The sequence below is a fragment of the Heloderma suspectum genome, chromosome 4 (assembly GCF_057233095.1).
Source record: "Heloderma suspectum isolate Gila_16-S chromosome 4, 16-S_ref, whole genome shotgun sequence".
Taxonomy (NCBI): Eukaryota; Metazoa; Chordata; class Lepidosauria; order Squamata; family Helodermatidae; genus Heloderma; species Heloderma suspectum.
This window is the reverse complement of record NC_139461.1, coordinates 239323162-239334870: the sequence shown is the minus strand read 5'-3', so window position 1 is coordinate 239334870 and position 11709 is coordinate 239323162. Positions and strand designations below refer to the sequence as shown.

The 11709-nt window shown below is 46.5% G+C and overlaps 1 long non-coding RNA gene across 2 annotated transcripts in view; it reads left to right on the top strand.

Annotated features, from left to right (window-relative positions):
* Window positions 1–2074: 2074 nt before the first annotated feature.
* The window catches only part of LOC146348326 (uncharacterized), a 70055-nt gene continuing 60420 nt past the window's right edge, over window positions 2075–11709 (top strand). The window contains exon 1 of one of the 2 annotated variants that reach the window (XR_014789926.1): window positions 2075–2257. This is a non-coding gene — a long non-coding RNA (uncharacterized LOC146348326). The remainder of the gene's footprint in view (window positions 2258–11709) is intronic. The other variant, XR_014789925.1, reaches the window with a different exon arrangement.

Genomic DNA, 11709 nt, shown 5'->3' with positions numbered 1-11709 from the left:
AACATGTCCTATCAGAGGACAAGAGCTTGGACTAGGAGATCCGCTGAACCCCACCCAGTGCCGTGATTCTGTGGACCAGTGCACACGTGCTCTTTTTGATGAGGCTGCTACAAGAAAAAAGAATGTGGCTGGGGGCTGTCCATGTGGCTATGAGGATGTTCACATGCTGTTCCTAGGTCATGCAGGTCTCTCAGAACACATGGGAAATAACTGTGATGGAACTGGAGACTAGCAATGCCAATGAAGTTAATTATTTCTCACATGATCTGATGGACCTATGGTAGAAATGTTATTGTGGCATTAGCTGTACAAGCACAAGGGCTCTTGGGGGAAATGTGCAAATGCAGTCTGTAGCAGGAATGGGCAGAAAGTTGGCCTCCAGATGTTTTGGACTTCCATACACAGCATTCCTGACCATTGGCTATGCTTGCAGGGGCTTCTGAGAGTTGGTGTCCAACACATCTGGGAGTCTAACTTCTGCCCATCCCTGGTCTATAGGTGTGAGTAGGGAATAAAAGTTAATTTAATTTTCCACTTCCAGCATCATGTCCAGCCTCTCTGTTAACATTGCAGTTCTGGCTGCCATGTGGAGCCCCCTGAACATGCGATGATTTTCAGTGATGGCAATGCTGAATAGAATGTCGGAAGAGGCTCTAAGAAATGGGTTGCTATGATTGGGTGTGGATTTGGTCAACTTGTGGATACTGATAGATGATGATGGCTTGCAGCTCCTAGAAGAACTTCCATTTAATATTTTAATCTGTTTCTCATGATAGAGAGAGAGAATTTCTGAAGGATCACTTGTGATGAGTAAATCCATGTCACCCATCTGCAGGCCCACCAGACTTACCCCAATACCTATGCAGTATCACACAAAGCAGGGCTTCATAACAAGGTTGGGGAACATCGAGGGCAGAATTCAATTTTGGAGAAACTCTCAGGAGCCACATTCTAGTGACAGGCAGGCTGAAGGCAAAGGGGGTGGAGCCGAAATACAAAAATACCAGCCTATCGTAGCTGAAAGCACTTACTGCCAGTGACTAAGCTTTAGGAGAAGCATTTCAACCTTTTAGAATGGGGCGGGGAAGCTACACTAAAACCAAATGATTGGTGGGGGGGAAAGGAGTGGAGCCAAGGGAAGGGGTGTGGTCATCTGGGGAACACTGGAACGCCAGATTGGAACTTTAGGAGGGCCGGATTTTCCCCTGTGCCTGAGGTTCCCCGGCCATGCTTTATAACATCCTTCCCCAACCTGGTGCCCTCCAGATGTTTGGACTACATCTCCCATCTGCCCTGAGCATTGGCCATGCTGGCTGAGAATGATGGGAATTGCAGTCCAACAGGGCACCAGGTTGGGGAAGGCTGCTTTATAATATAAGCAGTTCTCCTTTATCCCCTTTCTTCTCCTGGCAGTTTGGAGGGTCCTCTCATCCAGAAGGCCAAAGTGATTAAACGCAAAGAGCACCTTCAGACAGTGAACGAGAGGTTGATCAAGGTTCCTGGGAATAAGGGTGCAAATCAGGATGGGCGGTAGTGGTGTCCAGACAAACAGCCCAGCAGTGCTGCCTTCTGACACACATGCTGGTCATGCCCCCCGCTGGCCACAATTCAGCGAGTGTCAGATGGGGCCTGACGCATGCATCAACATATGTGGGAGGAGCTCCTCCAGTCATGTGAAGGAGGGAGATCCTGCGCCAATCGGAACCCTCTCCCTATTCACAAATGTCGCAACACGCATCTTATGCTTGCCAAATGCACAGCCGGCAGGGGATATGGCTGGCATGTATGGTGGTGGCAGGGCTAGCTTGCACAGCCCTGTGGGCCCCCGCACATGTGATTTGAATGGATGAGGAGGTTCATCTGAGCCTCCTACTGGGGAGAGCCCAGGTTCAAGAATGGCAGGTGAGTGATACTGGGCTGGCACCCCTGGTGCGAAGGAGGGGGAGCCCACAGTGTGGAACTCTAGAATGCAGCCACAGCCAGGTATTATGAGAGTTACATAAGAATCTTTCCCCTTTCACAGGAATCACATGTTGCTGCAGGTAATAACTTGCATAACAGAAGGTGGAAAGGTCACTCGGTATTACTGGAGAATGCGTCATGGAGTTTTCATGGATCAGGAAGCAGCGGACGAGTTCATCCTCAGGACGGGATGGAGAGCAGTAGATTGCAAGCCAGGAGCTGCTGTGAATTCTTGCGGCTTTCCGGAGGAAGCTGGAGGTTTGCAGACCCCAGCCGGTGATTTCAAGATCTGAGGGTAAGTAATCACTGACAGTTTCAGGCAGAGTTGCGACCTCCCTTTTTGTTTGCTTTGGGGTTACTCATCCAGCTGCTGTGGTTGATGGAAGGACAGCTACTCATACCCCTCACATTAGAGCTGTGGCTCATAAAGGAGCGCTGAAGTCCTGATGAATGCTGTGCTGACAATGTCATCCACATTTTCCAGACTATTTGCATTCAGTTTGATAGAAAAGAAATAGCTTTCAGGAAAAAACACATTTAAAGGAGAATAAAATTTTAGAGAAATTCTCTTGAGGGTCCTTGTGCCTGCCTTACTTATGAGGTGGCTGAAGAGTATGTGTGACTCTCCAGTCTAATCCTTATACAGTCATCTGTCTGCTGCCTATCCAGCTTCCTACACTTCATTTAAAGCCCAGGGGAAGACATCATGAAGTTACTCCTCCCCAACCCGGCTTTTTCAGTTCAGGAAGTCTGGACGCTGCAGAGCAATGGAGAGACAACAGAAATTAAAAACACACCTTACATTCTCGGCCACCTTGCAATGATAAGGTAAGTTCCAAAATGCCACCAAAAGAAATTCTAAAGACCTGAGAATGAGACAGAAAAACAGAAGCCTCTTTCATGGAGGAAAGCACTTCAGGGAAATTGGAGTACACTAGTCCTGATTCCTTCGCTTTCCATCTGGTTTGTCTGGCCCAAGGTGGGTGGCTGTTTCAAACTCTAGTGATGTCAATTTATCTGGAGAATCAGATAAAATAATTTGGACCAGATGGGAAAAATAACTTGGACCAGGACAGGCTTTAGCTGGAGGCTGGACTTAGTTTCAGAACTGGTTGTCAGTGTTAGGATGATGATGATGATGCCTTTGAGCATGTGCTGAGTGCCTTTCCCACACCACTGAGTAACCACGAACGATCTCAACTCACCTTGAGTTATGGATAAAGATTTCCATGGTAGAGGATGTGGTTTTCAATCATGCCATTACATCTTGATGTGTGCCATTTTAAGAAGAATTAAGCACTTTGCTTGGTCCAGGGTTATGGCAAAATACAGCTGCATGAACAGCTCACTAATGCCAGTATGAGATGTATTTCACATGCAGAGATACTAAAGGCCCCACATGCCATCAAAGATGCATTAAGATCAGTGCAGTATCAACATTTCCTCCTCCACCCCAATTTGCTTTCTAGAAAGTCAAGGATTCAAATAATATGTATGTATGTATGTATGTATGTATTTACAACATTTACATACTGCTCCACATCTAGACAGATTCCAGAGCAGTGAACAATAAAAGATAAAAAGATAAAATAATAAAACACCATATTAAAATTTTGTTATTTTAAAAAAACACAATACCAGTAAAAACTGTGGCTGGGCAGTCAAGGAAGGCTTCCTGAGATAAAGATGTTTTCAGGAGGCACCAAAAAACAACACAGTGTTGGTGCCTTCCTGACTTCTGGAGGCAGGGAGTTCCATAGAAAAGGGGCCACAACACTGAAGACTCTTCCCCAGGTGGTCTCCAGTTGGGCCATAGGTCCATACAGAACTACCAGGAGCATGCCATCTGATGACCTCAGTGTTCAGGTAGGTTGGTAAGGGAGAAGACTCTCTCTCAGGTATCCTTATCCCATGTTGTTTAGAGATTTATACACTAGTACCAAAACCTTAAACCTGGCCTGGAAGTGATTAAGCAACCAGTGCAGTTCCTTCAGCAAAGTTGTTGCATGCTGAAAACACATAGCTCCTGACAACAGCCAACCTTCTGTATTCTGCACTAGCTCCAGCTTCTAGTGCAGCTTTAAGGGCAGCCCCACGTCGAGTGCACTGCAGTAATCCAGTCTTGAGGTTTCTAGCACCTGTACCACTGCGGCCAAGCTATTTGTGTCCAGGAGAGGCTGTAGCTGACGAACCAGCCGAAGCCGGTAAAAGCCACTCTGAGCCACAGTGGCCATTTGGGCCTCCAGCGACAGTGGTGGATGTAGGAGTACCCCCAGACTGCGCACCTGATCTTTCAGAGGGAGTGCAACCCCATCCAGAACAGGCAGTGAGCCTATCTCCTGGACTCAGGAACCACTCACCCACAGGGCTTCCGTCTTGCCAGGATTCAGTTTCAGTTTATTGTCCCTTATCCAGCCCGTTACTGAGTCGAGGCACTAATCCAGGACTTGCACAGCCTCACCTGATTCAGATCTCACAGGGAGATAGAGCTGTGTGTCATCAGAATACTGATGGCATTTGGCTCCAAATCCCCTAATGACCATTCTCAGTGGCTTCATATAGCTGTTAAGCAATATTGGGGACAAGATGGTACCCTACAAAACCCCATGGCTCAATTGCCAAGGGGCCAAGGAGCAGTCACCCAATGTTACTGTCTGAAATCCACCCCATAGGTAAGATTGGAAGCACTGCAACACAATGCCTCCAATGCTCAGCCCATGGGTTGATCCAGGAGGATATGATGGTCGATGATATTAAAAGCTGATGAGAGGTCGAGCAGAATTAACAGGGTTGCACTGCCTTTGTCCCTCTCTCAGTAAAGGTCATCCATCAGGGTGACCAAGGCTGATTCCGCCCCATAACCAGGTCAAAACACAGAATGGAATGGGTCTAGATAATTAACATTAACCCCCTTTTACAGGTGGAGTGATTAATCACTTTCAGCAACTTTCCCAAAGTCAATCTATGTGAGTCACAGACAGCACCGTTTCTCCAGTGCAGCCTAGCTCCTAAAGTCTGGCCCTTTGCCTGTCTGTCTACAACTCACACAGAGATGTTTAGTAAACAGTGAGGAATGATTTCTGTGGAACTCTTTGGAGTGCCTCATACTACACTTAAGAGCCCTGCCTGACTGCTGCTTTATAGTGACTCAGCTCAAGGCCTGTTGGACCAAAGGCAAACACATGTTAAGGGCAGAAGCTGCAAAATCAGGCCTTGAGCAGCAACAGCCTGACAGAGCAGTCCGCAGCTCCTTTACCTCTTGTCCTCCAAATCTTCCTAACCTGGTCTGCCAGTTCACATGGGAGGTAGCCTTGGCTAATACCATTTGGGCCCAAGTAGATGTGGTGATGGCAAAGGTAACACCTGTGCAATCCAGTGGATCCACATGGGGAACGCATATAATCATTCTTGCAGCTGCAGGGAACTCCAACCATACAACCACTGTTTGTACTGGCAGCCGTGTCACAATAAAACATTTTTTTTTAAACTCTTCTAGCTCCTGAAGGATGGGAGAGCAAGGAAGCATCCCTCCCAGCAACACTCTTAAAGAGTCAGGGTGCTTTCCTATCGTAGGAGCTACCTTCTACCAAGTCAGACCATTGGTTCATCTAGCTCAGTATTACTATCTAGAAGCAGCCCTCTTAGCTATCAAGGAAGGATCTTTCATGGTCCTATGACCTGAGATCCTTCTAACTGGACGTACCAGACGCTGAGACTGGAAATCTGGAACCTCCTAATCCTGCAGTCACTTTACACAGGTTGGTCGAAGCACATAGAGCACTGAAGCAGCTGTATCTCCCATGCTTCTTCATCAGGGTTTCTGGTTTTCAAAATTTACGAGTGGAGGTTAATCTATACAGCTCTGCATATGTGCCAGAATATGGGATGACACTATGCAGGCTGAGTTTGTGTGAGCTGGACTTTACTATATGTCCAGAAACCCATTAATGGGTGCCTATATTTTACTGTACAACCACTGGCCAACTATTAGAAGCCTTTTTAGTGACACAGTGAAATAGGTAGTCATGCATTGAAAAGTTAGGACCAAGAAGTGCAGTGACTCAGAAATGCAGTGATTCAATTACATGATCCCTTTAGTAGTGAATGCAGTACCTGAAAACCTTTTCATTTTGGCATACATGCAGGGTTGCAATGGTTTCACAGTCTCTGTTAGAAGCGTGCAGATTTAAAACCTGTAACTCTAATGTGCATTTGCTAGCTTTTGTTGCTAAAATGAATCCTGAAATTGTTTTAATTTTATCGCAGAGACAAGAAATTATTGCACTCATTTCTGTGCCCAAGCAGAAATTAACGAATGATCGCCTACTCCATTCTGTTTCTCGACAGGGTTTTGCCTGCCCTTTCCCTTTCAAGTTTTCAATCGTACCTTCTGTGACTTTCCCTGCAGTTGTGCCTGGTGTTTTGGGTTGCTTTTGTAAGTAAGCCTTTTGGGCAGGAATCGTTCCAGCTGATATCCAGGGCTGGACGAAGACATTTTGCTGCCTGAGCGGGAGCAGCTAATGGTGCCTGTCCACAGGTGCAGAGCACCTATGCTCAATCAAGGGTGCAATCCTATGCATGTTTAGACAGAAAAAGTCCGACAACTCCCAGCATTGCCCATGCACAGGATTGTGCCCCAAGTTATTTTGGCACCTGAGGCAAAAAATCTGAGAAATACCTCTCCCTGCTCCCTGGCAGTAAAAGTATGACTAACTTAAATCCTGTAAAAATATTTACCTGGCGGATGACGCCGGAAGATGAGCCCCTCAGGTCGGAAGGTGTCCAATATGCTACTGGGGAAGAGCAGAGGGTATTTCCAAGTAGCGCCAGAAAGAGTGAAGCGGCTGGGCCAAAGCCGAAAGGACACTCAGCTGTGGATGTGTCTGGTGGTGAAAAGAAAATCCGATGCTGTAAAGAACAATATTGTTTAGGAACCTGGAATGTCAGATCAATGAATCAAGGTAAGCTGGAGGTGGTCAAACATGAGATGGCAAGATTGAACATCAACATCTTGAGAATCAGCGAACTAAAATGGACAGGCATGGGCGAATTTAATTCAGGTGACCATCATATCTACTATTGTGGGCAAGAATCCCTTAGAAGAAATGGAGTAGCACTCATAGTCAACAAAAGGGTGGGAAAAGCAGTACTGGGGTACAATCTTAAAAATGATAGAATGATCTCAGTACGAATCCAAGGCAAACCATTCAACATCACAGTAATTCAACTCTATGCCCCAACCACTGAGGCCAAAGAAGCTGAGGTTGATCGGTTCTATGAAGACCTACAACACCTTCTAGAACTAACACCAAAAAAAGATGTCCTCTTCATCATAGGGGATTGGAATGCTAAAGTAGGAAGTCAAGAAATCACCGGGATAACAGGCAGGCATGGCCTTGGTGTACAAAATGAAGCAGGACAAAAGCTAATAGAGTTTTGCCAAGAGAACATGCTGATCATAGCAAACACTCTTTTCCAACAGCACAAGAGGCGACTCTACACATGGACGTCACCAGATGGTCAATATCGAAATCAGATTGATTATGTCCTTTGCAGCCAAAGATGGAGAAGCTCCATACAGTCAGTAAAAACAAGACCTGGAGCTGACTGTGGCTCAGATCATGAGCTGCTTCTTGCAAAATTTCGGCTTAAATTGAAGAATGTCGGGAAAACCACTAAACCGTTCAGGTATGACCTAAATCATATCCCTGATGAATATACAGTGGAGGTGAGGAATAGATTTCAGGGATTAGACCTGATAGACAGAGTGCCTGAGGAACTATGGACGGAGGTCCGTAACATTGTTCAGGAGGCAGCAACGAAATCCATCCCAAAGAAAAAGAAATGCAAGAAAGCAAAGTGGCTGTCTGATGAGGCTTTACAAGTAGCTCACGAAAGAAGGGAAGCGAAAAGCAAGGGAGAAAGGGGAAGATATATCCAACTGAATGCAGAGTTCCAGAGAATAGCAAGGAGAGACAAGAAGGCCTTCTTAAGTGAACAATGCAAAGAAATCGAGGAAAACAACAGAATGGGAAAGACTAGAGATCTCTTCAAGAAAATTGGAGATCTCAAGGGAACGTTTTGTGCAAAGACGGGCATGATAAAGGACAAAGAAGGCAGGGACCTAACAGAAGCAGATGAGATTAAGAAGAGGTGGCAAGAATACACAGAAGAACTATACAGGAAAGATCTGAATGTCCCTGATAGCCATGATAGTGCGGTCACTGAACTTGAGCCGGACATCCTAGAGAGTGAAGTCAAGTGGGCCTTAGGAAGCATTAGTAACAATAAAGCTAGCGGAGATGACAGTATTCCAGCCGAGCTATTTAAAATCCTAAAAGATGATGCTGTTAAAGTGCTGCATTCAATATGCCAACAAATCTGGAACACTCAACAGTGGCCACAAGACTGGAAAAGGTCAGTTTACATTCCAATTCCAAAGAAGGGCAACGCCAAAGAGTGTTCAAACTACCGCACCATTGCGCTCATTTCACATGCCAGCAAGGTGATGCTCAAAATCCTACAAGCTAGGCTTCAGCAGTATGTGAACCGAGAACTACCGGAAGTACAAGCTGGGTTTCGAAGAGGCAGAGGAACTAGAGATCAAATCGCCAACATTCGCTGCATCATGGAGAAAGCAAGAGAATTCCAGAAAAACGTCTATTTCTGCTTCATTGACTACGCTAAAGCCTTTGATTGTGTGGATCACAACAAACTGTGGCAAATTCTTAAAGTGATGGGAGTACCAGACCACCTTACCTGTCTCCTGAGAAACCTGTACGAGGGTCAAGAAGCAACAGTAAGAACCGGACATGGAACAACCGATTGGTTCAAAATTGGGAAAGGAGTACGACAAGGCTGCATATTGTCACCCTGCTTATTTAACTTATATGCAGAGTACATCATGAGAAATGCCGGGTTGGATGAATCAGAGGTCGGAATTAAGATTGCTGGGAGAATTATCAACAACCTCCGATATGCAGACGATACCACCCTAATGGCAGAAAGCGAAGAGGATCTAAAGAGCCTCTTGTTGAGGGTGAAAGAGGAGAGTGCAAAAGCTGGTTTGAAACTCAACATTAAAAAAACTCAGATCATGGCATCTGGCCCCATCACTTCCTGGCATATAGAAGGGGATGAAATGGAAGCTGTGACAGATTTTACTTTCTTGGGCTCCAAGATCACTACAGACGGTGACTGTAGCCATGAAATTAAAAGACGCTTGTTCCTTGGGAGGAAAGCTGTGGCCAACCTAGACAGCATAGTAAGAAGGAGAGACATCACCTTGCCGACAAAGGTCCGTCTAATCAAAGCTATGGTTTTCCCAGTAGTAATGTATGGCTGTGAGAGCTGGACTGTAAGGAAGGCTGAGCGCCGAAGAATTGATGCTTTCGAACTGTGGTGCTGGAGAAGACTCTTACGAGTCCCCTGGACTGCAAGGAGGTCAAATCAGTCCATCCTAAAGGAAATCAACCCTGAGTGCTCATTGGAAGGACAGATAATGAAGCTGAAGCTCCAATATTTTGGCCACCTAATGGGAAGAGAAAACTCCCTGGAAAAGTCCCTGATGCTGGGAAAGACTGAAGGCAAAAGGAGAAGGGGACGGCAGAGGATGAGATGGCTAGATAGCATCACGGATGCAATGAATATGAACTTGAGCACGCTCCAGGAGAGAGCGCAGGACAGGAAGGCCTGGCGTGCTATGGTCCATGGGGTCACGAAAAGTCGGCCACGACTGAATGACTGAACAACAACAGGGGTGCAGTGGTGGGGGGTCTCTTTGGGACCAAAACCCAGGACTCTTTTTAGAGCCAGGTCTCAGCCAGGTCCCTCCCACTCCCAGCCTACCGCTGTGGGGCAGGCGGCTGGAAGAGCCTGAGATGCCGTTGGGAGTGGGCGCTGCTGCTGCTGCTCCTACTCTCCCCAAAGCTCCAGGCAGGGGGCAGGAAGAACGGCGAATTCCCCCCTCCCTCGTCCTGAGAGGTCGCCTGGGCAAGGCAGCCTTGCCTGGCAAAGGGTTAATTTACCCTCTCTTGCAGCCCGCCTTCTCTCGCTGGGGAGAGCACGTGAGCTTGCTGGAGACGCTGATCCTGGCCATCAATCCTGTGCTCGCTGGCCAACATCGGACTCAGATAGGTCAGCTCAGTCAGTTTGTTGGGTGGCGGCGGCGGCGGCGGCAGCGGCAGCGGCAGCCAAAAAAGGCAGCGGGATGGGGGTGGACGGGGGGAGGCCAGAGAGAAGGAGGAGGAAGTCTGTAGGAGTGAAAAATAAATGACATTTTAAAAATTAAATCAAAATGATAAGAAATACCTGGGAATAAATCCCACTGAATTCTATATGTTTACCTCCGAGAAGACATGTACGTGAATATTGGGAGCCCTGATGCAGCGGCCGCCTCGCCTGCCTCCACACAGCTCTGGGCAGGGGCCGCAGGACTTCTCCATTGTGTCTCTCACCCAGCCTTTCCCAACCTTGTGTCCTCCCGATGTGTTGGACTGCAAATCCTATCATCCCTCCACCCAGCCAGCATAGCCAATATGCTGCCTGGAGCCAATGGGAGTTGTGGTCCAGCAATCTGGAGGGCGCCAGGTTGGGGAAAGCTGCAGCCTGCTGCATTTCTTCTTGGCTATTCCTGCAGAGGGTGAGGGCCTAAAGTACACACTACCAGTAACCCTGATGGTCTTTAAATACATTTGTTCAGTAAAGCAACTTTTCTCTTGTTTTCCCTCTCCACACACGTGCGTGCGTGCGCGCACACACACACACACACACACTCATTTCCTCCATATATTTGCTTTGCACTTACTTGAGAGTAAGCCCATGGCCATGAGGCCTTATTCTATCCATATGATAGGGTCACTATTTTATCTGAGGTAGAAAAACTACTTTCCCAGTAGTAATGTATGGCTGTGAGAGCTGGACTGTAAGGAAGGCTGAGCGCCGAAGAATTGATGCTTTCGAACTGTGGTGCTGGAGAAGACTCTTACAAGTCCCCTGGACTGCAAGGAGGTCAAATCAGTCCATCCTAAAGGAAATCAACGCTGAGTGCTCCTTGGAAGGACAGATACTGAAGCTGAAGCTGAAATATTTTGGCCACCTAATGCGAAGAGAAAACTCTCTGGAAAAGACCCTGATGCTGGGAAAGACTGAAGGCAAAAGGAGAAGGGGACAGCAGAGGATGAGATGGCTAGATAGCATCACTGATGCAATGAATATGAACTTGAGCACACTCCGGGAGAGAGCGCAGGAAAGGAAGGCCTGGCGTGCTATGGTCCATGGGGTCACGAAGAGTCGGACACGACTTAACGACTGAACAACAACAACAACAACAACAACGAAAAAACACATCATTAATGTTGTCCATATCTGATGTATTATTTATTTAATTATTTGTGGATGTATAGTCTCATCCCAAAGGCTCAGGGCTGGTAACAATATGCTAACCAATCTATTTTATCTTTCCCTGTTGCTGGTCACCAAAAGACAGTTTGAATAAAATATGTCTTTAGCTGCTTCCAGAAGATGCACAGACTTTTGTGTTTACGATATATGTGGTACTTTACAGAGAATCATAAGCAAAAATGTCAGGTCTCTGCCTCTAGAAGCTTACAAATCTAAATTTAAATTTAATTTGTAATCTAAAGTAACAAAGCTGTTTGAGACTTTTGATTATACAAGGTATTACCATCATCATTATTATATTTTCCTTTTTCCTCACACCATTTAGATATAATGTGCCGTTAGGAA